The 25838-nt window shown below is 39.8% G+C and overlaps 1 pseudogene; it reads right to left on the reverse strand.

Moving 5' to 3' along the window:
• Positions 1–185: 185 nt before the first annotated feature.
• Positions 186–19245, reverse strand: LOC127486500 (mRNA export factor pseudogene; annotated as a pseudogene).
• Between the last annotated feature and the right edge of the window lie 6593 nt (positions 19246–25838).

Raw genomic sequence — 25838 nt, forward strand, 5'->3', positions numbered from 1 at the left:
GGAACTTCAGAAAATCCCTGTAGCGGGTGTGCAATGGAGAGAAGGAGTCACTGTTTGGCTGGTGAACAATGACATCGTTATCTCCCAGGATAAACTCCATTTCCATCCATTAAGCTGTCCAATCATGGTACTCAAATGTGTGCAGAGAGGTGTGAAAAATTCTGGACAATTCTGATGCCTCTGACCTATAAGCTATACTCTTCTGCTCCCTTATTCAGGAAAATGCAGTCTTTCTTTGAGGGATTAAAAACCGCATGTCCCTTGGACAAGTCATAGCTGCAAGGATAGGCAATCTGTTTCTATTGTTATTGAGTCAGCAAGTTGTCCTGTGATTGAGCTGTCCTGAAGCTTTTAGTTTTCTTCTGGCATCTTTGTCCCAGATCTGACAAAACAGGCCCCACAGTTGCAAGGGTGCCAAAACTCAGGTGGATTGAAATTCCATTTACTCCACAGAGAACCTGAGGCACTGAAGTGCTGATTCCATTGGATAGATGACATTTAGATATGCAGTTATCTTTGGCTGGATTTACAATATTGATATAATGATTAGCAACTCTCCTTGCAATAGTTCCCAGGGCAAAACCAGTTGGCTTGTTCTGTTTGTTTATAAAAGTAGCCACATGTCAAGGCTGATGTTTCAGTGGAGTTTTCAAGTCCCCTGAATTCAGAAGGTTGATTCTCTTATTGATAGTCAGCCTGTCTCCACAGTTGCTACCATGGTCATACTGTATCAAATCTGTATAGGAAATCTCTTCTGAGTGTTGCAACATCATCATAGGATTTGATAAACAGGCATCCCAAAACTTGAGTCTCATCCAAGCAATTGGTCATCACACATCACACAACTGTAGACTGGGGCTTTGATGAAATGTTTGCTTCCAACAGGAGTATCATGCTATGCAATCTGTAGCACTTGGTTGCTATTGAGGTCCTAAATTTTGACACTGCTATATCAAAATGCAACACACTGATGTGTGTGTGTGTGTGTGCGTGTGTGTGTATATACCTCCAAAATCTTTTTCAGCAGATTGGCTTACATGAGGTCTTGTCAGCAGGTAACTACTTCCTGCTTCTGCCACACAACCCAAGCCCAGTTCTCATGGTATCCAGAAGTGGCCCAGTGGCAGAGTCAAATCTGAGGTGCTGGGTCAGGTGAGTTCAGAGCTGTAATGGGACAGAGAATGGAATGGGACCCTCAGTCACAAAGTAAGGTCATGACAGGAGGTATTTTCAGTAAAACAGTGCACAAAATATATGCCACTAGGGATACAGAAGACAGAATGTTTTTTTTAATGCCTATTTGTTTACATTTCCTTGAAACACCAACCAACAATGAGGTAGAGAAAGAGACAGAGAGAGTTCCAGCTGCCAGTTTTCTCCCCCAAAGTACAACAACTAGGGCCAAGCCTGGCTGAAGCCAGTAGCCTGGAACAATGTAGAGTATGCAGGTGGCCCATTTGCTCTATTCTTTCTAGCTGAGTATACTAATATTATTATAATAAATGCTCTCTCAGAGACATCCTATTTTTAGGCTCATTTCATAGCCACACTAATCCAGAAATGTTTACAATTAATTTTGCTGTAAAAATCCTCCTACTAACAATGTCATTCCTATGAATTTGAGCATCCTACCCTCAATTTCATTATGAGCAACTCATACAACTCCTATGAAAAAGTTTCCTACCTCTTACAATAGCTCTATGCGTATGACACATCTCCATACCCATTATACTTTCAAGCATTCCCCCTCACATATAGAAATATGTCTGACAAAAGAGTTACTTTAATAGAGTAAATAATAGAGGTTTAAGCCCTCTTATTTCTAGAACTATAGGCCTTGAACCAACACCTAAGAACTCAAAATTCTTCATGCTACCTGATACACCAAATTCTATAGTAAGGTCAGCTAAATAAGCTATCAGGCCCACACACTGAAAATGTTGGTTTATATCCTTCCCATACTAATTAACCCCCTAGTCCTAACTATTATTCTAGTCACCCTGTTCCTAGGCACAATAATTACAGTATTTAGCACCCCCTGATTAACCATATGAATTGGCCTAGAAATAAATATATTAGCCATTATTCCAATTTTAATTAACAAAGCCCCACCATGATCAACAGAAGCTGCAACTAAGTATTTCTTAACACAAGCCACAGCATCAATAATCTTAATAATAGTAATTACACTTAACATTTTTGACTCTGGCCAATGAACAATAATCCACAAAATCACTTTACCCCAATCTTAATTATATTAGCATTAATCATTAAATTAGGAATAGCTCCCTTTCACTTCTGAGTCCCAGAAGTAACCCAAGGGGTCCCCCTAAGCACTTGGGCCATCTTCTGCTGATCTTCCCAGGCCATTAGTGGGGAGTTAGATTGGATGTTGAGTAAGCTGGTTCAAGAACTAGTGCCCATATGGAATGCTGGCATCTCAGGCAGCAGCCTTCCCCATGACACCATAATGCCAGCCCTTCATTTCACCACTTTGTATTTTAAATAAATGTAAATCTAATAAATCGATCTTCTGTATATAAAGATAATTGAAAATGAATCTTGATGTGAATGGAATGAGAGAGGGAGCAGGAGATGGGGGGGTTGCAGGTGGGAGGGAAGTTTTGGGGGTAAAAGCCATTGTAATCCATAAGCTGTACTTTGGAAATTTATATTTACTAAATAAAAGTTAAAAATATATATATATGAAATCTAAAAAAAAAAACAAAAAAAAAACCAAAAAAAAATCAGGACTCATTCTTCTTACATGACAAAAACTAGCACCCCTATCTGTCCTTTACCAAATCTCACCATCAATCGACTCAACCATAACAATGTTAGTAGCCATCCTATAAATTATAGTCGGTGGCTGAGGAGGGCTTAACCAAACCCAGCTCCACAAAATCTTAGCCTACTCCTCAATTGCCCACATGGGATGAATGGTAGCCATTATTACATTTAATCCAAATACTATAATTCTCAAGCTAATTATTTATATTCTATTAAAAATTCGCATGTTCATAATATTTATACATCACACAAGCACAACTACCCTTTCACTATCACAAATATGAAATAAAACCCCACTAATAGTTTCAGCCATCCTAATTACCTTAATATCACTAGGAGGCCTACCCCCACTAACAGGCTTTATCCCTAAGTGAATAGAGCTAACAAAAAATGGCAATATCATCATACCCACCACAATGGCTATATTAGCACTTCTAAATTTATACTTCTATTTACGACTCATCTACTCTTCCTCACTGACAATATTCCCAACAACCAACAACTTAAAAACAAATTGGCAATTCAAATCAATGAAACACATACTATTTATAGCCCCACTAATCATTTTATCAACAATATTTCCTCCGCTCACACCAATATTTTCAGTACTAAGCTAAACTTAGAAGGGTTTTATGTTACACAGACCCAGAGCCTTCAAAGCTCTAAGCAAGTAAATTATATTTAACTCCTGCTTAAAGACTGCAAATTAACTTCACATCTTCTAAATGCAAATCAGGTGCTTTAATTAAGCTAAGTCCCCCTAGATTGGTGGGATCCAACCCCATGAAATTTTAGTTAACAGCTAAAACCCTAGTCAACTGGCTTCAATCTCCTTCTCCTGCCATAAGGAAAAAAAAAAAAAAAAGGCGGGAGAAGCCCCGGCAGAATAGAAGCTGCTTCTTTGAATTTGCAATTCAACATGAAAATTTCACCTCAGTGCTTGGTAAAGAGGGCTCAACCTCTGTCTTTAGATTTACAGTCTAATGCTTACTCAGCCATTTTACCAATGCTTCTGTTTATTTTTTTTTAGATATAATTTTTTTTATCTTTTATTTAATGAATATAAATTTCCAAAGTACGACTCATGTGTTACAATGGCTTCCCCCCCCATACCGTCCCTCCCACCCACAACCCCCCCCTTCCCACTCCCTCTCCCCCTCCATTCACGTCAAGATTCATTTTCAATTATCTTAATATACAGAAGATCAGCCTAGCATACCTTAAGTAAGTATTTCAACAGTTTGCTCCCACACAGAAACATAAAGTGAAAAATAATAGATGATTTTTTTTAAATGATGATGAAATCAGATCAGACCTATTGTCATGTTTAATCCCAGTGAGAGTCAAGTTGGGAATTGATAATTTTTTTTTTTTTTTACAGAAGATCAGTTTAGTGTACATTAAGTAAAGATTTCAATCGTTTGCACCCCCATAGAAACACAAAGTGAAATATACTGTTTGAGTACTCGTTATAGCATTAAGCCTCAGTGTACAGCACGTTAAGGACAGAGATCCTACATGAGGAGTAAGTGCGCAGTGACTCCTGCCGTTGACTTCACAAATTGACACTCCTGTTTATGGCATCAGTAATCTCCCTATGCACCAGTTATGAGTTTCCAAGGCTATGGAAGCCCCCTGAGTTCTCCGACTCTTATCTTGTTTAGACACGGTCATAGTCAAAGTGGAGGTTCTCTCCTCCCTTCAGAGAAAGGCACCTCCCTCTTTGAAGACCTGTTCTTTCCACTGGGATCTCACTCACAGAGATCTTTTTGCCAGAGTGTCTTGGCTTTCCATGCCTGAAATACTCTCATGGGCTTTTCAGCCAGATCCGAGTGCCTTTAGGGCTGATTCTGAGGCCAGAGTGCTATTTAGGACATCCGCCATTCTATGAGTCTGCTGAGCATCTCACTTCCCATGCTGGACCACTCTCCCCTTTATCCATTCTATCGGTTGGTGTCAGCAGATACTAGACTTGCCCATGTGCTCCCCTTGACTCTCAGTCCTTTCATTATGATCAATTGTGAACTGAAATTGATCACCTGGAATAGCGAGATGGCATTGGCACATGCCACCTTGATGGGATTGAATTGGAATCCCCTGCTCAGCGGTTCCTTCGACGCAGAAGCTACTTGAAGCTTCTGTTTATTAACCGATGATTATTCTCTACCAACCATAAAGACATCGGAACTCTCTATCTCCTATTTGGAGCCTGAGCTGGAATGGTAAGAACAGCCTTTAGTCTGTTAATTTGAGCAGAATTAGGCCAACCAGGAACTTTACTTAGAGACGACCAAATTTATCATGTAATCATCACTGCACATGCCTTTGTAATAATTTTCTTCATAGTGATACCTATTTCAGAAACGGGTTAGTCCCACTAATAACTCGATATAGCTTTCCCCCTTATAAACAATATAAGCTTTTGATTCCTCCCACCATCCTTTCTTCTTCTGTTAGCTTCATCAATAGTAGAAGCCGGTGCAGGTACTGACTGAACTGTTTACCCACCACTAGCGGGTAACAGCCCATGCAGGAGCCTCGGATGATCTAACTATGTTCTCTCTTCACTTGGCTGGGGTGTCCTCTACTCTAGGGGCCATTAATTTTATTGCAACTATCATCAATCTAAAACCCCCTGCTATATGTCAGCATCAAACCCCCTTATTCGTATGATCTGTTGTCATAACAGCCATTCTTCTTCTTTCCCTGCCAGTTCTAGCCACTGGCATTACAATACTCTTAATGGACCAAAATCTACACACAACGTTTTTTGACCCTGTAGGAGGAGGAGACCCTATCCTCTAGCAACACTTATTTTGATTCTTCAGACACCCTGAAGTATATATTCTTATCCTTCCAGGATTTGGAATAATTTCTCATATTGTAACATATTTTTCTGGCAAAAAAGAACCATTTGGCTACATGGGAATAGTGTGGGCTATGATATCAATTGGTTTCCTTGGGTTTATCGTTTGAGCTCACCACATATTCACAGTAGGAATGGATGTGGATACACAAGCCTATTTCACATCAGCTACTATAATTATTGCCATTCCTATGGGAGTAAAGGTATTTATTTGATTAGCAACCCTACATGGTGGAAATATTAAGTGATCCCCAGCCATATTTTGAGCTCTGGGGTTTATTTTCTTATTTACAGTAGGTGGCCTTACAGGAATTGTACTAGCCAACTCTTCCCTAGATATTGTTCTCCAAAGTGGTAGCCCACTTCCACCATGTCTTATCCACAGGAGCTGTATTTCCCATTTTGGGGGGGGGGGGTGATTCACTCATTGATTCCCTCTGTTCTCAGGCTACACTCTGGACCCTACTTGGGCCAAAATCCACTTCACTATAATATTTGTAGGAGTGAACTTAACTTTCTTCCCTCAACACTTCCTTGGACTCTCTGGCATGCCCCGATGATATTCATATTACCCAGATGCCTATAGAATGTGAAACACTGTTTCATCAATGGGCTCCTTCATCTCCCTCACTGCTGTAATTGTAATAATTTTCATAATCTGGGATGCCTTTGCCTCAAAGCGAGAGGTAGAAACTATTGAGTTAACCACTACAAATCTAGAGTGACTTCACGGATGTCCACCCCCATATCATACATTCGAAGAGCCTGCTTACATAAAAGCCTAGGCTAAGAAAGGAAGGTTTCAAGCCAGCTGCATAACCATTCTGACTTTCTCAGTAAGATATTAGTAAAACTAATAATAATGAGAATATGAACAAGAAAAGATCATGCTCTCTATATTGTTGCATAATAAGATCATTATAAAATGGATATCAATGTTTTGACAGAAGGGAAACAGTCTAGATTTGCGTGTGTTTGTGTATGTGTGTGTGTGTGTGCACATGCGTGTGTGCATGCATGTATGTGTGCTCATGTTGACAGTAGGCAGAGGGGTTTTGGGATATGGGTACCTAACTTGAAGATAAGGTAACTTCTGCAAATCATTTATAGCCCATTATTGATGCATGTGAGTATCAGCAATAAAGCAGGTCCCACCTGTGTGGTATGAGGGAAAGGTATTCTGTGGTGGGACCCAAGGTGGGCAGCTCTACAACATAGAGGCTAACATGACACCAGGCTTATGTCACACAGAAGGCTACATTATAGTCCCCAAAGACAAGACTTATGGGTGAGATATCAGGGTAGAAGGTTAATAAAGAGAAGTATGTGGGTGCAGCAGAGTGTAGAATATGTTTTGAAAGATTTCATGTGAGCTCATGTAAGCAAATATTGGGAAGCTGTCCTCAAATCAGGTTTAAAGGAGGCATCCCGTGGAGCTGTACTCAATGCATAGAATCAGAGTTGTTCCATACAATGCATGTTTCAAGTGCATTCCTCCCTGATATAAGTATGTCCTGAACTATACTTGTTCTTCACAATTGTGTGAGGAAAGAAACAAGTGGAGTATATAGTGAGAAAGGACACACATGAGTTGATGTTTAGGGGTTTATTAAACCAGAGCTGGCCCACCCCTTCATAGAAGTTGTACTGGTACTAGCATTAAAATAACCTCTTTTTAAACATATTTATTTCAGAAAGAGAACAGATTTCACGTAGTTCATATATACAATTTTAAACCTGCAATGATTCTTCCCACTTTCACTGACTCCTGCTTTCCCTCCCTCCTTCCTCCTGCCTTTTTCCTTTCAATATTATTTATTTTTTTAAAGCAAGAGTTAGGAAGAGAGAGAGAAAGAGAGATCTGCCATTTAATGGGTCATTTCCCCGATGGCCACGATGGCCAGGCTAGGCCATGCCAAATGCAGGAGCCAGGAGTTTCATCCAGGTCCCCCACATGGGCTATCACAGTCCAAACACTTGAGCTAATCTCTGCTGGTTTTCCCAGGCCTTTAGCAGTTGTTGCGCACAGGACATAAACCAGAACCCATATGTGATGCTGGTGGCCACACAACACTGAACCCCATACATTCAATTCACTTCATGCTCATCAGTTTAATTCTGTACTAATTAACAATTCAACAAGAAAAATACAAAGACCACTGTTGCACAAAAGTAGATAAGGATTATTAAAAAATTATCAAATGTGAAGCTTTCAATTTCACTCATATACATTAAAATAGGGGGTACAGATGACCCTTTCATATGCTGATTTAATTTCCTTTGGATAAATTTCCAAGGGTGCAATGACTGGGTCAAATGGTAGATCTATTTTCAGATTTTTGAGGAATCCCCATACTGTCTTCCACAATGGCTGTACTAGTATACATTCCCACCAACAGTGGACTAGGTACCTTTTCTCCCACATATTCACAAGCACTTTTTCTTTTTCCTTTTAAGTTTTGGTTGATAGCCATTCTAACTTAGGTGATAAAAAATTGCTTGTTTCATTGAGTACAGCTCCATGGGATGCCTCCTTTAAACCTGATTTGAGGACAGCTTCACAATATTTGCTTCCATGAGCTCACATGAAATTTTATCTGCATTTCCATGATGGTCATTTGTCCATGTGTCTGTTGTATTTCATCATTTGAAAAATGCCTTTTCATTTCCTTTGCCCATTTATTCACTGGGTTATTTGTTTTGTTGTGGTTCAGTTTCTTTTTTTTTTCTTTCTTTCATTTTTTTTTTTTGACAGGCAGAGTGGATAGTGAGAGAGACAGAGAGAAAGGTCTTCCTTTTGCCGTTGGTTCACCCTCCAACGGCCAGCACGGCTGGCGTGCCGTGGCCGGCACACCACGCTAATCTGAAGGCAGGAGCCAGGTGCTTCTCCTGGTCTCCCATGCGGGTGCAGGGCCTTAGCACTTGGGTCATCCTCCACTGCCTTCCTGGGCCACAGCAGAGAGCTGGCCTGGAAGAGGGGCAACTGCAAAAGAATCTGGCACCCCAACCTGGACTAGAACCCTGTGGTCCGGTGCTGCTAGGTGGAGGATTAGCCTATTGAGCCGCGGTGCCGGCCTGGTTCAGTTTCTTGAGCTCCTTATATGTTTTATGTCTTAATTGGTTATCAGGAGGATAGTTTTTAAATATTTTCTACCATTCAGCCTGATTCCTTTTCTCTTTGTCGAGTGTTTCCTTTGCTGTTCATAAACTTCCTAGCTCAAGCTAAGAAGTTTAGAGCTTCTTCTGGGTCTCACACGTGGGTGCAGGGGACCAAGGACTTGGGTGATCTTCTATTGCTTTCCCAGGTACATTAGCAGAGAGCTGGTTCAGAAGTGAAGCAGCTCAGTCTCCAACCTGTGTGCATATGGGATGCTAGCATCACAGGCAGAGGTTTAACCTGCTACACTACAATGTTGATGTCATCTATTTGCCTTTTGTAATTCATCCTTTGAAAAATGCCTGTTTAGGTCCTTTACCCATTTCTTCACTGGATTGATTGTTTTGTGTATACTGAGTTTCATGGGGTCCTTATTACTCCTATATACTAATCCTTTATTAGCTGACTAGTTTGCAGATATTTTCTCCCCTTCTATCAGTTGTTTCTTCATGTTGCTGTTTCCTTTGCTGTTCAAAAGCTCCTTAGTTTGATGTAACCCCATTAGCTTATTTTCCTTTTATTACCTGTGTGTCTGGCTTCATGATGACATAGAACATGGCTTTTAATGTGACAGATTGAAAACAAATCTACATTGTGTGTGTGTGCTTCATGCATGCATGTTGACAATAGGCAAATAGGTTTTGGAAGGTTTTCAACATGGAGAAATTTCTGACTCTTTCTCACATCTTTTATAGGAAATGAATGATGAAGGTGAATGCTACCAACGAAGCACTTATCAACCTGTATGGTATGAAGGAAATGCATTCTGAGGTGATAAAAAGGTGTCCCATTGTGCAACACAGAGATTGGAAAGCTGCAGTACATACATAAGATGAAGCATTCAAACAGAACTGAGAAGTAAGATATTGGTGGTCAAGATTGTATAAAGGTACGAGTGGCAACAAATTCTTTCAATTTCTGTTTGTTATGAAAAGTCTTTATTTCACCTTCATTCACAAATGATAGCTTTGCAGGATATAATATTCTGGGCTGGCAGTTGTTCTCTCTTAGTACCTGAGCTATGTCTCGCCATTCCCTCCTAGCTTGTAGAGTTTCTGATGAGAAGTCAGCTGTGAGTCTGATTGGAGATCCTCTGAGAGTAATCTGACGTTTCTCTCTTGCACATTTTAGGATCTTTTCTTTATGTTTCACTGTGGTGAGTTTAATTACAACGTGTCGTGGTGAGGATCTCTTTTGGTCGTGTTTATTAGGGGTTCTGTGAGCTTCCTGTACTAGGATTTCTCTGTCCTTCTCCAAACCTGGGAAATTTTCTGCTAATATCTCACTAAAAAGGCCTTCTAATCCTTTCTGCCTCTCCACGCCTTCAGGAACTTCTAGAACCCGAATGTTGGGTTTTTTAATAGTATCCTGAAGATTCCCGACAATATGTTTTAGATTTCTAATTTCCTCGTCTTTTCTTTGGTCTGACTGTATCCTTTCCTGTTCTCTGTCTTCTAAGTCCGATATTCTCTCTTCTGCTTCTCCCATTCTGTTTGTAAGGCTCTCTATTGTGTTTTTCATTTGATCTATTGAATTCTTCACTTCAGTCACTATCCCAGTTTCCTGTTGTACTAGTTGTTCCGTTTCATTTTGATTCCTCCTTAATATTTCATTTTCACGAGAGAGATTTTCTATCTTGTCCATTAAGGATTTCTGTAGTTCAAGAATTTGTTTTTGAGAACTTCTTAATGTTCTTATCAATTTTTTGAGATCTGCTTCTTGCATTTCTTCTATGTCATCATCCTCATAATCTTGAATGGAGGCACAAGAGACCTCGAATAGCTAAAGCAATCTTGTACAAGAAAAACAAAGCCGGAGGCATCACAATACCAGATTTCAGGACATACTACAGGGCAGTTGTAATCAAAACAGCATGGTACTGGTACAGAAACAGATGGATAGACCAATGGAACAGAATTGAAACACCAGAAATCAACCCAAACATCTACAGCCAACTTATATTTGATCAAGGATCTAAAACTAATTCCTGGAGCAAGGACAGTCTATTCAATAAATGGTGCTGGGAAAATTGGATTTCCATGTGCAGAATCATGAAGCAAGACCCCTACCTTACACCTTACACAAAAATCCACTCAACATGGATTAAAGACCTAAATCTACGACCTGACACCATCAAGTTACTAGAGAACATTGGAGAAACCCTTCAAGATATTGGCACAGGCAAAGAGTTTCTGGAAAAGACCCGGGAGGCACAGGCAGTCAAAGCCAAAATTAACTATTGGGATTGCATCAAATTGAGAAGTTTCTGTACTGCAAAAGAAACAGTCAGGAGAGTGAAGAGACAACCAACAGAATGGGAAAAATATTTGCAAACTATGCAACAGATAAAGGGTTAATAACCAGAATCTACAAGGAGATCAAGAAACTCCACAAAATCAAAACCAACAACCCAATTAGGAGATGGGCCAAGGACCTCAATAGACATTTTTCAAAAGAGGAAATCCAAATGGCCAACAGGCACATGAAAAAATGTTCAAGGTCATTAGCAATCAGGGAAATGCAAATCAAAACCACAATGAGGTTTCACCTCACCCCGGTTAGAATGGCTCACATTCAGAAATCTAACAACAACAGATGCTGGCGAGGATGTGGGGAAAAAGGGACACTAACCCACTGTTGGTGGGAATGCAAACTGGTCAAGCCAATATGGAAGTCAGTCTGGATATCCCTCAGAAACCTGAAGATAACCCTACCGTTTGACCCAGCCATCCCACTCCTTGGAATTTACCCAAAGGAATTTAAATTGGCAAACAAAAAAGCGGTCTGCACCCTAATGTTTATTGCAGCTCAATTCACAATAGCTAAGACCTGGAACCAACCTAAATGCCCATCAATGGTAGACTGGATAAAGAAATTATGGGATATGTACTCTTTAGAATACTATACCGCAGTAAGAAACAACGAATTCCAGTCATTTGCAACAAAATGGAGGAATCTGGAACACATCATGCTGAGTGAAATAAGCCAGTCCCAAAGGGACAAATACCATATGTTTCCCTGATCGGTGACAACTGACTGAACACCAAAAAGGAAACCTGTTGAAGTGAAATGGGCACTATGAGAAATGGTGACTTGATCAGCATAGCCCTGACTGTTAATGAACAACTTAATACATTATCCCTCTTAGTAGTTTTTTTGTCTGTTCTACTTAATATGACTGGTTTAATTCTGTAATTAATACACAGTTATTCTTAAGTGTTGAAATTTAACTGAAATGTGATCCCTGTTAAACATAAGAGTAGGAATAAGAGAGGGAAGAGATGTATAATTTGGGACATGCTCAAGCTGACTTGCCCCAAATGGTAGAGTTAGAAACATACCAGGGGACTCCAATTTAATCCCATCAAGATGGCATGTACCAATGCCATCTCACTAGTCCAAGTGATGAATTTCAGTTCACAATTGATCATAATGAAAGGACTAAGAGTCAAAGGGAGCACATAAGCAAGTCTAGTACCTGCTAACACTAACCGATAGAATAAATAAAGGGGAGAGTGATCCAACATGGGAAGTGAGATACTCAGCAGACTCATAGAATGGCAGATGTCCTAAATAGCACTCTGGCTTCAGAATCAGCCCTAAAGGCATTCGGATCTGGCTGAAAAGCCCATGAGAGTATTTCAGGCATGGAAAGCCAAGACACTCTGGCAAAAGATCTCTGTGAGTGAGATCTCAGTGGAAAGAACAGGTCTTCAAAGAAGGAGGTACCTTTCTCTGAAGGGAGGAGAGAACCTCCACTTTGACTATGACCTTGTCTAAACAAGATAAGAATCGGAGAACTCAGAGGGCTTCCATAGCCTTGGAAACTCATGACTGGAGCATAGGGAGATTACTGATGCCATAGACAGGAGTGTCAATTGGTAAAGTCAACAACAGGAGTCACTGTGCACTTACTCCTCATGTAGGATTAATGTGCTGTACATTGTGATTTAATGCTATAACAAGTACTCAAACAGTATATTTCACTTTGTGTTTCTATGGGGGTGCAAACTGTTGAAATCTTTACTTAATGCATACTAAACTGATCCTCTGTAAAAAAAAAAGAAAAGAAAAGAAAAGAAACTATCAACTCCCAACTTGACTCTCACTGGGATTAAACATAACAATAGGTCTGATCTGATTTCATCATCATTAAAAAAAAATCATCTATTATTTTTCACTTTATGTTTCTGTGTGGGAGCAAACTGTTGAAATCCTTACTTAATGTATACTAAGCTGATCTTCTGTATATTAAGATAATCGAAAATGAATCTTGATGTGAATGGAAGGGGAGAGGGAGTGGGAAAGGGGAGGGATGTGGGAGGGACGGTATGGGGGGGAAGCCATTGTAATCCATTATTCGTACTTTGGAAACTTATATTCATTAAATAAATTAAAAAAATAAAAAAAAGAATATTGTATAAAGGAAAGTGTGAGTGGTGGCGTAGGGTTCCAGTGAATTTTGGAAATTTCATGTGAGCTCATGTAAGCAGACACTGGGAAGACATTCCCTGAAACAGGTAAGATCCGGGCCATGGCTCCAGGACACAAAGAATTAGGAGGTTGTTAAATACAGTGAATGTGTTCAACAGTATTCCTCCTGATGTAAGGGAATCCTGAAATATGCTTGTACTGTACAGGTGAGTGAGTGAGAGGATGAAACATTTTAAAGCTGGGGCCAGTTGCTTCCTTTGAGGCAGATGTACAAGTGCTTGTGTTAAAATGAGAGGATATGTGACTGAATTAAGTTCACAAATAGATAAACAGGAAAATGGAGAGTTTTATCTACTTATGTATTGATAGGCTTGTTTATTTGATTAGCTAGAAACATATTGGCATTGAATTTTATTTCTGCAGGGCCACCTTGTGCTCCCATGGAGATCCCTTCCATTATTCTTCAATGTTTCAGTTCACCCACTCTTGACTTGGAGCTGTCTACTGCTCTTAAGCCCAGGTCTTTCTTCCTTTCAGTCATGGTCAATACTGCCCTCAGGCATTAGAGGGTGCCTGAGGCAAAGGGTGGATTTCCACATGCCTGCAAGACTGCAGTGAATGCACCTAAGGGGGTTGAGGATGGGTCCAAGGGCTCCTTATTGTGGAACCTCTCAGGTCAGCTCCTCCATAATGACTTCTGAGGTTCACAGAGACCTACACATCAGCCATAATGAGTGCCCCCACATTGATCTTCACACAAAGTCAGGAGCCTCATCACCGTGAGCACAGGTTTCCCATGAGAGGACAGAGGCAGGAACCATGTCCTGTACAGGAATATGGGTCATGTGCATGAAAAGTGAGAAGACACAACCTGCCTTGCTTCTTTGGTGCAGAATATGAGGCTATGGGGCTTTATGTGTGCTGCTCCCAAGGGCTGAGCTGCAGAGGAGCAAAGTGTGTTTGTGCCACTGCCCCATGTCAACTCCTCACTGCTCTGCAGCTCAACAGGCCCTACCAGGTTCTATCCCAAGTTGTGAGACCTGGAGAGGAGTGGGGATGGGTGAGTGGAATGTTCCCTGGGGAATCGTGAGTAGGGAGAATCCTTCTAGCTTCTTCCCCACCATTTTGGTGAAACCTAGTAATCCTGCAGTGTAAAATAAATCTAATGTACCTTGTCTCCCTTGGGCTGGAAATTTACATCTTAACTTGCACAGTATATTGTGGAATATTTTTATTCTGGAATAGGAAGTCTTACCTCACTGAGACTCCAGCATTTGAAGAAGGAGTTAATTTGTTTGTTTTCCTTGTTCTTCAACCCTCAGAATCACATTGATATCTTACAGATACAGGAAGACTGTTGGGATGCACTCTGGAATGTCTTACCTAGTAGACCTGGGGGTGGCCATTGCATTCAGCTCCACATGTATTGAGTAGGAGCCTCTGCCCAATTCTGCTTCCTTGTGCTTTTGGATTTCCATTCTTAATTTACTAAAAATTCAAGTTCTTTGATTTGAAATACCTTTTTCAGTCTTCAAAAAAAAAAAAAACACATAAGAGTTTCTACCACAAAACATCAATGTCTTTTTAAAAAGTATCATTTGGATTACTTTGCAAAATGTGTTTGAGCAGAAAACCCTAGAATTTTTGCCTGAAGCAACAACAGTCATAGCCCAAGAGCCATTGTAATAGGAGAGATTTGTGTGTAGGTCACCATCAAACTAGGGCAATTTAAGGTTGGAATCCCAGATAAATGCTGAGTCATGGAGAAGAAAATGAAAACCTCAAATGAGATCATCCCATGACCATGAGAAACCAACACGGTTCTTAAATGGAGGAAAAGACTGTGATAAAAACACAGGTACTTCACAAGTGAAAAAATCATGCATGGAGAATTTTCAACTTATCTCACACAGAAAGCAACATAGATAATAAAAAGATACTTGAAAAGCCAGTTTATAATTTGATATGTTGGAAACATAAAATCCTGTGCCCCAGAATTCAAAGATGCCTCTTCCTGTCAGGCACAAATCGCGTGTGAACAAGCCATCAACATGTAATAGACAGTTCATCATGACCAAATATGCAGGACACTTGAAATACAAGGGGTAGCTGTAGTCTAACCTTGAGGAAGTTCTGTGTCAGTGCCTGTAGAAATGCATGATATTTTTCCTTGGCCTGCAAGACTAGTTGCATGCAGGTCTGGAGAAAATATTCAGAGAATATGACCTATTTGGAGTTAGAACTGCTACCAATAGTAATTATTTATTTGAAAATACTTTTCAGATTTCCATATAAAATAGATTACAGCCATTCAGCTTCACCAGGTACAGTGCCTTTTGATCTACAGTGCTTTGAGGCTCCCCAGTGAGTGATTATGACATCCAAATGTTCTGCATTTTCATGATTCTTCTTTCAGACTCTGAATTTGAGGACATCAGCTGGAGCCCCTCTCTTTTGCCCAGTGTGGCTCTGGGATTTTGCCTCTGTAGTGTCATGCACAGTGAGATAAGGACAGGAAGAGTCCCCTCATCTGGCTTTCAGGACTGGACAAAGACATCCCACATTACAGCTGAAGGAGAGTGATACCTCTACTGTAGGAGTACTCTCAAGAGCAAGAATTTCTGCACATATTGGGACACCCCTGTATTCTAAAAATTACCACAGATGAAATTAGGTAAGAAGGGGAGAGAGAAAACTCACATTCATTCAGGTGATCTTCTCAGGTACACAAGAAGATGGTACACAAAGTGTCAGTTTTGTCCCTATAGATTACATTTTAGGTATTCAACTAATTACCACAACTCAGAAACCATATGATATTTATATTTTTCTGACTGGATAATTTCACTAAACATAATGATTTCCAGTTGCATGCTATTTTGATTGGTTTGCACGGAATCTATAAATTGCGTTCAGTAGTATGGATATATTGATGACATTGATTCTTCCAATCCATTAACATGAAATATGTTTCCATTTTTATGCATTCTTCTATTTCTTTCTTTAATGTTTTGTAATTTTCATCATAGACATCTTTAATGTCCTTTTTTATTCCAAGGTATTTAAATTTTTGTAGTTACTGTAAATGGAATTGATCTTAGAAGTTCTTTCTCAGCCGTGGGGCTGTTTGTGTATACAAAGGCTACTGATTTTGTGTGTTGATTGTATATTCTGCAATTTTACCAAACTCTTTTGTGAACTCCAGTCATCTCATTGTGGAGTATTTTGGGTTCCTTATAGGGATAGTTTGGATTCTTCCTTCCCTATTTCTATCCATTTGATTTCTTTTTCTTGCCTGATGGCTCTGGCTAAAACTTTTAGGACTATATTAAATAGCAAGGGTGAGAGTGGGCATCCTTGTCTGGTTACAGTTCTTAATAGGTATGCATGCAATTTTTCCCCATTCAGTAGGTTATTGGAAGTGGGTTTGTTATAAATTGCTTTGATTATGTTGAGTGTTCCTTCTATATCCAGTTGCTTAAGGTTTTCATCATAAAGGGGTGCTGAGTTTTGTCAAAGGCTTTCTCTGCATCTATGGAGATAATGATGTGGTTTTGGATTTCAGTTTGTTAATGTGGCATATCACATTTGTTGATGTTTGGATGTGGAACCATCCCTGCATACGAGAAATAAATCCCCTTTGGTCTAGGAGAATAATCTTTCTGATGTGTTGTTGGATTCGAGTGGCTAGTATTTTGCCTACATTTATTGTGTCTATGTACATCAGGGATATTGATCTACAGTTATTTTTCAAATTGGTGCACAAAATCTAATTCAGTTTATTAGCCCATGAATTACTAGTGATAGAAATTAGCATAACTGCAGAAAAATATTTAATAAAATAAACAGAGATCTGTGATTTATAAACAAAGAAATAAAACAACCCATTAAATGCAAAAAAGAATGCTTTTGTGTCCTAAAGGGTATATTAAGATTGCTTAAGAAATGTGGAAATTGTGAGAAGGTTGGAAACAAAGTTGAAGCAAGAATGCTGTACACTACAACTTGTACTAGAGGCCCTCAGGGGGCTCTGCTCTGTGCATATTATTTTTTTAAAATTATTCTTTAATTCATTTGAAAAACAGAGTTACAGGGAGGCAGAGAAACAGAGAGAGGAGTCTCCATATACTGGTTTATTCCGAAGATGGCCGCAATGTCTGGAGCTCTGCAAATCTGAAGCCAGGAGCATCTTCTGGGTCTCTCAGGCAGATGCAAGGACCCAAGTGCTTGGGCCATCTTTCACTGCTTCCCAGACCATAGCAGAGAGCTGGAATGGAGGCAGAACAGCTAATACTGGAACCAGCACCTATATTTGATACCGATGCAATAGAGAGTGGGTTAATCTACCATGCCACTGCTCTGGCCCTTGATCCTCTTCTGTTCCACCTCTCTGCTGATGGCCTGGAAAACCAGTGGAGGACAGGCCAAGAGCTTGAGCCCCTTTACCCACTTGGGAGATTGGGAAGGAACCCCTGACTCCTGGCTATAGATTGGCTCATCTCTGGCTGTTGTGGCCATTTTTGGTGTGAACCAGCAGATGGAAGAGTTCCCACTGTCTCCATGTCATTCTTCCTCTATCTGTAACATGGTGATTCAAATGAATTAAATCAATATCTCAATCAATCAATAATCTTTCATTACAAATAGTGTGAGCCTTGGGCAGCTTTTAGGCCATGAGAGTAGGGAGCGAATCGCACCATTAAAGTAACGGTTGAGGGACGCTGCTATCTAGTGTTGAAAGAGAAGTGTGGGGAGCAACTGGGAGCAACTCGGACTAGACTAAGTTACTAGAATTAGGACTTATTCTATGCATCTGCTCTCCCACAATATGGCGCTGAGAAGGGAGAAACAGCTTCTACACAGCTGCCTCCAGTTCAACCAATAAACTGTAGGACTTACTCCTGATTGGAGGAGAGCAGCGTACTCGGCGTGTGGGTAGCAGAGTTGGGATTGGCGGAAGAGGACTATAAAGGAGGAGAGAGACAACATGCACCAGGAACATCTAAGGGGAACATCTATCTGAGGGAACACCTGTGCAGCCCCCGAGAGAGCCGGCCGGCGGTGTGCCACTCCCCCGCGGAAGTGGGGAAAGTGGCTAGGGGGAACCGCCCTTCCATGGAGGTGAAAGGGATGGTAGCCAACCCAGGAAGAACCAGCAGCAAAACCGGGGAGGGCCGAGCAGACAAAAGAACAGCGCAGGGTCCTGTGTCATTCCTCCACGAAGACGGGGAACGACAGAGAAGATGCAGCGAAAATCGGCCATGTACAAAGGCAGAGTAGCCCTCACCATGCATGGAATCCTCTAGATCATCACTTCCTGAACTCAAGAAACCATGGACAGTGAAGTTATGGTGTTACAAATGACACAGACTAATGTATTGTTTGAAGCATCATGAATAGGTTCAAAGAATTGGTCTTAGGGCTTTGTTAGGAGAAAAAGACAATATACACAACAGTATGTAATATAAAATAGGGGGATGAAGTAATAGCAGCCTGTCTCACATGAGGAAGATGGGCATAATTAATTGCAAGTAATTTCTGTATCATCTCTTCAAAAAGAGAAAAGGATAAGTTGCCTAATCAACTCTGTCAGTTATTCTAGAAGGTCCTTGTGAATCAGAAATAACTGAACATGGGATGATGTTACTGTATGTCTTTCACCTGATATGGACAAGTTAGTGAAGTGTCCAAATCACCAGTATGCCAACAAAGAGTGAGAACAGTGCTTCCACAAAAAAGTGACCTTTCTATCTTTTGAAGATCCCCTGGGGATGACCCTGGTCTGCACAGCTCTGTGCTTCTCTGTCCTCACCGCTGTTGTTCTTGGGGTCTTTGTGAAGCACCGAGACACTCCCATAGTCATGGCCAACAATCGTTGTCTCACCTACATCCTGCTCATTGCTCTCATCTTCTGCTTACTCTGTTTGCTGTTCACTGGTTGTCCCAACACAACCACCAGTGTCCTCCAGCAGACCACGTTAGGATTGGTGTTCACCATGGCTGTTTCCACTGTCCTGGCCAAAATTATCACTGTGCTTCTGGCCTTCAAGGTCACTGCCCCAGGGAGAAGGATGAAACACTGGCTGCTATCAGGGGTACCTAACTCCATTATTCCCATCTGCTTCCTGATCCAACTGTCTCTCTGTGCCATCTGGCTTGGGACTTCTCCTTCCTTTATCAACACAGATGCACACTCTGAGCATGGCCACATCATCCTGGTGTGCAAGAAGGGCTCAGTCACTGCCTTCTACTGTGTCCTGGGTTTCCTGTTCTCCTTAGCCCTGGCCAGCATCACTGTGGCTTTCCTAGCCAGGAATCTGCCTGACAAGTTCAATGAAGCCAAATTACTGACATTCAGCATGCTGGTGTTCTGCAGTGTGTGGGTGACCTTCCTGCCTGTCTACCACAGCACCAAGGGAAGGTCATGGTGGCTGTGGAGGTCTTCTCCATCTTGGCCTCCAGTGCGGGGCTCCTTGGCTGCATCTTTGTCCCCAAGTGCTACATTATTCTCTTCAGACCTGAGAAGAATGCTTTGAAAGTATTAAGAGATAGAATAGTGTCCAAGGAAACATGTTTTCTCAGGAGTAGCTCTTAAGACTCTCTCAGTTTTCAATGGTTAGAAACTAAAATTTATAAAAACGATTTTGCATTCTGATGTTATAACTTGCAGAATGTAGCCTCCTTATGAACAATTTATACTTCACTTAATGCATTTTTGTTCTGAAGCACTGATTCACAGAATCAGTGTTAGAGTGGGGGAAGCTTTCTATCTGGTGATAGACTCTGAAGATATCTGCAGTGGCCCAGTGCTGGTTCATACCAAACCTAAGAGATTAATTCAGCTGTCCATGTGAGAATCAGGGACTTAGGCCATCTTCCACTGCATTTTCTGGATCATTAACCATGAACTGGATTTTAAGTGGAAGGGCCAGGATATGAACTGGCACCCACATGGGATGGTAGGGTTACAGGTGGTGATTATATCCACTACACCCCCACACTGGCCCCAATCCTCCTCTCTTCTTAAAAATAATACTGTGTAAAAATCTTACTCTGGGTTTTATGTTCACACACAAAAACCCATCTCAGATAGAGGCCCTCTTTTAAAGTTTCATTTATGTATTTTCATTTTTAACTGGTCAACATTGTAATATTCATATTTGAATAAAATAAGTTTATTCCAAGGTATTTGATTATTTTTGTGGCTATTGTGAATGGGATTGATCTTAGCAGTTCTTTCTCAGCTGTGGCATTGCCTCTGTATACAAAGGCTGTTGGTTTTTGTGCACTGATTTTATATCCTGCTACTTTGCCAAACTCTTCAATGAGTTCCAATTCTCTTAGTAGAGTTCTTCCAAAGTTTTTTCCCTTTAATTTCTTTGTCTTGCCTAATGGCTCTGGCTAAAACTTCCAGTACTATGTTGAATAGCATTGGTGAGAGTGGATATCTCTGGTACCAGATCTCAGTGGAAATGCTTCTAACATTTCCCTATTCAATAGGATGCTGGCCGTGGGTTTTTCATAAATCGCTTTGATTATATTGAGGAATGTTCCTTCTATACCCAGTTTACTTAGATTCTCATCATGAAAGGGTATTGTATTTTATTGAATGATTTCTCTGCATCTATTGAGAAAATCATATGGGTTTTCTTCTGCAGTCTGTTAATGTGGTGAATCACATTCATTGATTTGCGAATGTTGAACCATCCCTGCAGACCAGGAATAAATCCCACTTGGTCTGGGTGGATGATTTTTCTGATGTGTTGTTGCATTCTATTGGCCAGAATTTTATTGAGGATTTTTGCATCTATGTTCATCAGAGATATTGGTCTCTAATTTTCTTTCAATGCTGCATCTTTTTCTGAGTTAGGGATTAAGGTGATGCTAGTTTCATAGAAAGAATTTGGGAGGATTCCCTCTTTTTAGATTGTTCTGAATAGTTTGAGAAGAATTGGAGTTAGTTCTTCTTTAAATGTCTGGTAAAAAAATAAGTTATACATTCATTTGCTGTTTTTATTCATTCATTAGAGTCTAAATTCAGCTTTATAACATCGAGTATTTTCAGTGCAACCATTAGACATGTTAAATCATTTTAGTGTGTATAATGCATTGTCCAGAAACTGATTAACTGTGTATCATGTCACATAGTTTTGAATTGATGTAATAATTACACACCAAGTTTTCACTATATGTAGGTAGAAGGATTCTGCAAACTTATTTTCCATCTTTTCATTTCCGTTTTTTATTGACTTTGGCTTTAGATTTGCTTTCGCCAATATCAGGTAAAAAAAAGTAATTTTTACATCTTGACCTGAAAATAATTCAGCAGAAAGTGACAATTTTAAAGTGAACTAATGACATTTAGACCTTTCACACTCCTTTGCAACCATCATCTATGTCATATTTTAAAGTATTTTCATCACTACAAATCAAGTTCCTTATCCATTAATGGTCACTCTCCATTCCTTCTCTTGCCAGTCTCACAACCACCAATCTGTTTCTGTTTGCATGCATTAAATGGTCCTAAGTGTTTTGTATAATTTAAATATTGGACTCTGTGGATTTAGATGACCTTTACTTTTACATGCTGTTTTCAAGGAGCATCCACATTATGCAGGAATCTACATTTTTCATGACAAACTGATAATTCATTGTATTAATCCCATTAGTTTTGTGTCTCTAGTTAACCATTTACTGACTTGTGCGTTGTTTTCAACTTTGGTTATTTGCAGAAAAACACTGATGTACAAGAGATGTTTGCATATTTTCTAATTTTTAGTGTACCCTAGATGTGGAATGTTTTGTTCCTAGAGGAATTTTATGTTCAATTTGCTAAGGAGGTGACATACCATTGGTGTTGTAACTTTCTCACTATCATGATTTTGAAGGTTCCAAATTCCCCATGGCATCTCCATCACATGAACAATTTTGAAATTTATTGTAGCCCTGGAGTGGATGTGATGTGGAGTCTCCTTCTGGTGTGGAATGGTTTCTCCATATTTATTGCTGGTTAGTATCCTTTGTAATGCCCTCTGGTCATATGTTTAACTGTTCAGAAATGTCCATCATATCCTATTCCCATTGTTCATGGATTACTTATATTTTGTTGTTACTTCTGCTTTTTTAAAAATATATTTTGTTGTGTGTAAGTTACTCAATGTGTTTATATTTCAAATTTTAGTTGAGGTATACAAGTCTCTTGAACTTCATATATATATGAACTTCATATATATCTCTGTGAGGAACACAGAGATACTTCTCACCTAACCCTTCCTCCTGTCCAGAATCTCATGGTTTTCTTTTTCTCTCTCATATTCCTACTCTGATTTTTGCAAAGAACTATTTTCTAGTTTACTTTATTCTCATGAGATTTACCCTACTGTGTGTGGAGTGTTCTACAAATGGTATGAAGAAAACAAAACTATTTCTCCGAGAAATAGACAAAGGCTATAAACAAACATGGAATCTCAAATTGTCAATTTCACTCAAATACATTACATTTTAAGTACTTGTTATAACAGAGAAGAGAACACATATAGTACATATCTTTTTTGATACCAGCTTATTTCTCTTAGTATCATGATTTCCAGTTGCATCAATGTTGCAAAATCAAGATTTGTTTGCTGCTGATTAATATTCCTGGAGTATATATATATATATATATATATATATATCATAGTTTATTTATCCAGTCATCAGTTGATGGATATCTGGGTTGATTCTATATCTTAGCTATTTTAAATCAAGTTGCAATGAACATGGGAGTACAGATGACCATTTTGCATGATGATTGCATTATATTTGGGTAAATTCCTAGGAGTCAGTTGGCTGGGTCATGTATCAGATCTATTTTCAGTCTTGGAGATTTCCTTTCTGTCTTCCACAAAGACTGCGACAGTTCATATTCCCACCAACTGTGGATTAGTGTAGTTTTTCCCCAAAATCCTCTCCCACATAGGTTGGTTGTTGATTTTTCTATGAGAGCCATTCTGATGGGAGAGGTGAAACATGACTGTGGTTTTGATTTCATTTCCCTGATGGCTAGTGGTCCTGAGCATGTTTTCAAGTACCTTTCGCCATTTCAGTTTCTTTCTTTTTTTTTTAAATACGCATAGAAGCCATTTCCAATTACTTACTATATGTTTAGTTTGTTGTTTTTGAGTTCCTTTGAGTCTTACAGGGAACTGGATCAGATGTGGAGCAACCAGGACTCGAGGTGTTAATATAAGGGATGCCAGTACTGCAGGTGGAAACTTAACATACTACACCACAGCTCAGCTCCAGTTTTCATTATTCTTAAAGAGAAATGAAGAAGCACCAGATTCTCCACTGATTTGTATCACATTTTGAAAGCCTTTTCCCCAATTGAGGCATTGTAAATTGCAAATGTTCCCTGCTTGAGTCTAGCTCCAGCAAGTCCAAGGGTTCCTGAAGGGGTGAGAGGTGTCAGTGTAGGAATAAATGAGAGACACACTCACAGCAAGGCTGATGGCATGGCCCTGGCTCTCGAGCACTAGACTGTATTTTTATATCATAAGTCACATAGTGATTCTTTCTTATTACAATAACAAGTCTGTTTTCCACTTTCTTAGAACCATTGACCTTGTATTTTATGTTGCCTCTAGATTGTTTGTCTACTTCTAGTTACAATTTTTAAATATATACCCTCTTTTGCAGTTCTTACTGTAGCTATTCAATTTCTTTATTGTACCTATCTAAAGTTTCACTTAGGTCTATTCCACAGTTTTGGCATCCTAACCATTATTGTATTTGTAGCACATATTGAATTAAAACTTTAATAACATTTATCTTTATTCAGAGGGATATATATACCTGGGAGCCTGTAGCATTTTAATTCTTTTCCACAAACAGCTCAACTTTGCGTAAAGCAATAACCCCTTCTCCTACACTAACATTCTGCTTGATGAAAATTCTGCAAAGTAAAGTCATTTTGGGGATTATGAGGCTAAGCATTCTTCTCTAAAAATAGGAATATAGCAATGATTAGTGGTACCACTAGGAAGCTCCAGCTCTCTTATGCAGAGTGTAGTTCTCAACAAACCTAAAACCACCAAGAGGACCACAGCTGTCATTCCCAGCCTTGCTGACATAGTACTTCTGCTGTGACCTTGTCAGCCAGCTGAAATTGCTGTGGCTTCACCAGTCCCTATCGATTCCAACACAGTAGTCAGTTCCTCATAGAATTACTTCTTTCTCCCCAAAACCTCCAACAGTGTCTTCAGCTCCTATAGCCTGAGAAACACTTGGGTGGGAAATGTCATAACTTTATGGGGTTGTCTCTGAACATAGGAACACTTGCTGAGTCACACTCATTTGTGTATGAGTAGCCATTAGCAGGTGCATCTTCTAATATCAGATAGGTTGATATCTAAAAGTGCTTGCATTTTAAAACTGTGTGCATATGTGTGTGTATGTTTATATTGTTATTTTGATTATGTTTAGGAAATACAGAAGATCATTTCCTCCATGTGTTCAGTAGATGATGATCAAATCACATGTGTCTATGTTCTTAAGTTATTTTACAGTTTTGATTAACACTTAATAGTATTGTGATATTTTAGTCTATGTATGTAACATGTTAGAGTACCTCAAAAAATTTCACAGAAAATGGAAGGATCTTACACAATTGAACTGTATTAATTCAGGTGCTTAATAAAGGTAAGGCACTGGGGGTGCCTGGATGAAAAATCTGTTTATCATAACACTATTAGGCTTTCTGTTTTACCACAGTTGGAATTTATAAAATATCTGAGCAGAACACTAGAATTGGCTTATATGTTTCCAACCCCTTTAGCGGCTATCCTCCATGTACAACATCTTTTGAGTCGATAGTAGTGTATATATGACAATTGCTGAGCCACTGTTGATGCATCCCTTTGCCTAAAGTTTGCAATTTACCTTGGGTTTGCTTTTTTGCTGCACAATGCACAGGTTTTGAAGTGGAATAATGATATGTATTCTCCATGACTGTATCCTACAGAGTATTGCTGGAACCACTTGCAATTCAGAGATGTAGATATTTGTATGGTGTGAACCTGCCCTTAGTGATTGTAGGTGTGGGAATAGAGATAATTTCCAGCTGATTTCTCTGCTTTAGGGTGAAAAAAAGAGACTTTCTCACTTAAGTCCCATGTTCTCATAAGGACATAAATGAGAAGTACCTATGGCTGTATGTGTAAATCTTTGTGGAATTAGTGTGGATGTTAGACCATTGGGGAAAGGTGTCACACATGGATATATGGCCACCAAGATACATTGAAGTTGATGTACTGTTTAGGAGTGTCTGAATTATGAGTGATGAGTGGTGCCACAGTACTTGGGCAAACCTGTACTTGTGGGTGTCTGTGTGCACAGGATTACTATGAAATCTGTGCAAAACAAGGAGATGTTCTGTGGCTGCCCTGTATGCAAGATGTCTGTCTGACACTACCCCTTCTTCTTTTGTCTTTTGGGGAGTCTGATGCTGGAATGCTCCTGGCTACCTCCTGACTGAGACTGGCCCTTCTAGATTCTCACCTGACAAGTCCCATTGCACCCTGTGATGCTGTCTATTTCCATTATCCAAAGGGG

The sequence above is a fragment of the Oryctolagus cuniculus genome, chromosome 16, assembly GCF_051225735.1.
Source record: "Oryctolagus cuniculus isolate XC-2025 breed Fujian yellow rabbit chromosome 16, ASM5122573v1, whole genome shotgun sequence".
Lineage (NCBI taxonomy): Eukaryota > Metazoa > Chordata > Mammalia > Lagomorpha > Leporidae > Oryctolagus > Oryctolagus cuniculus.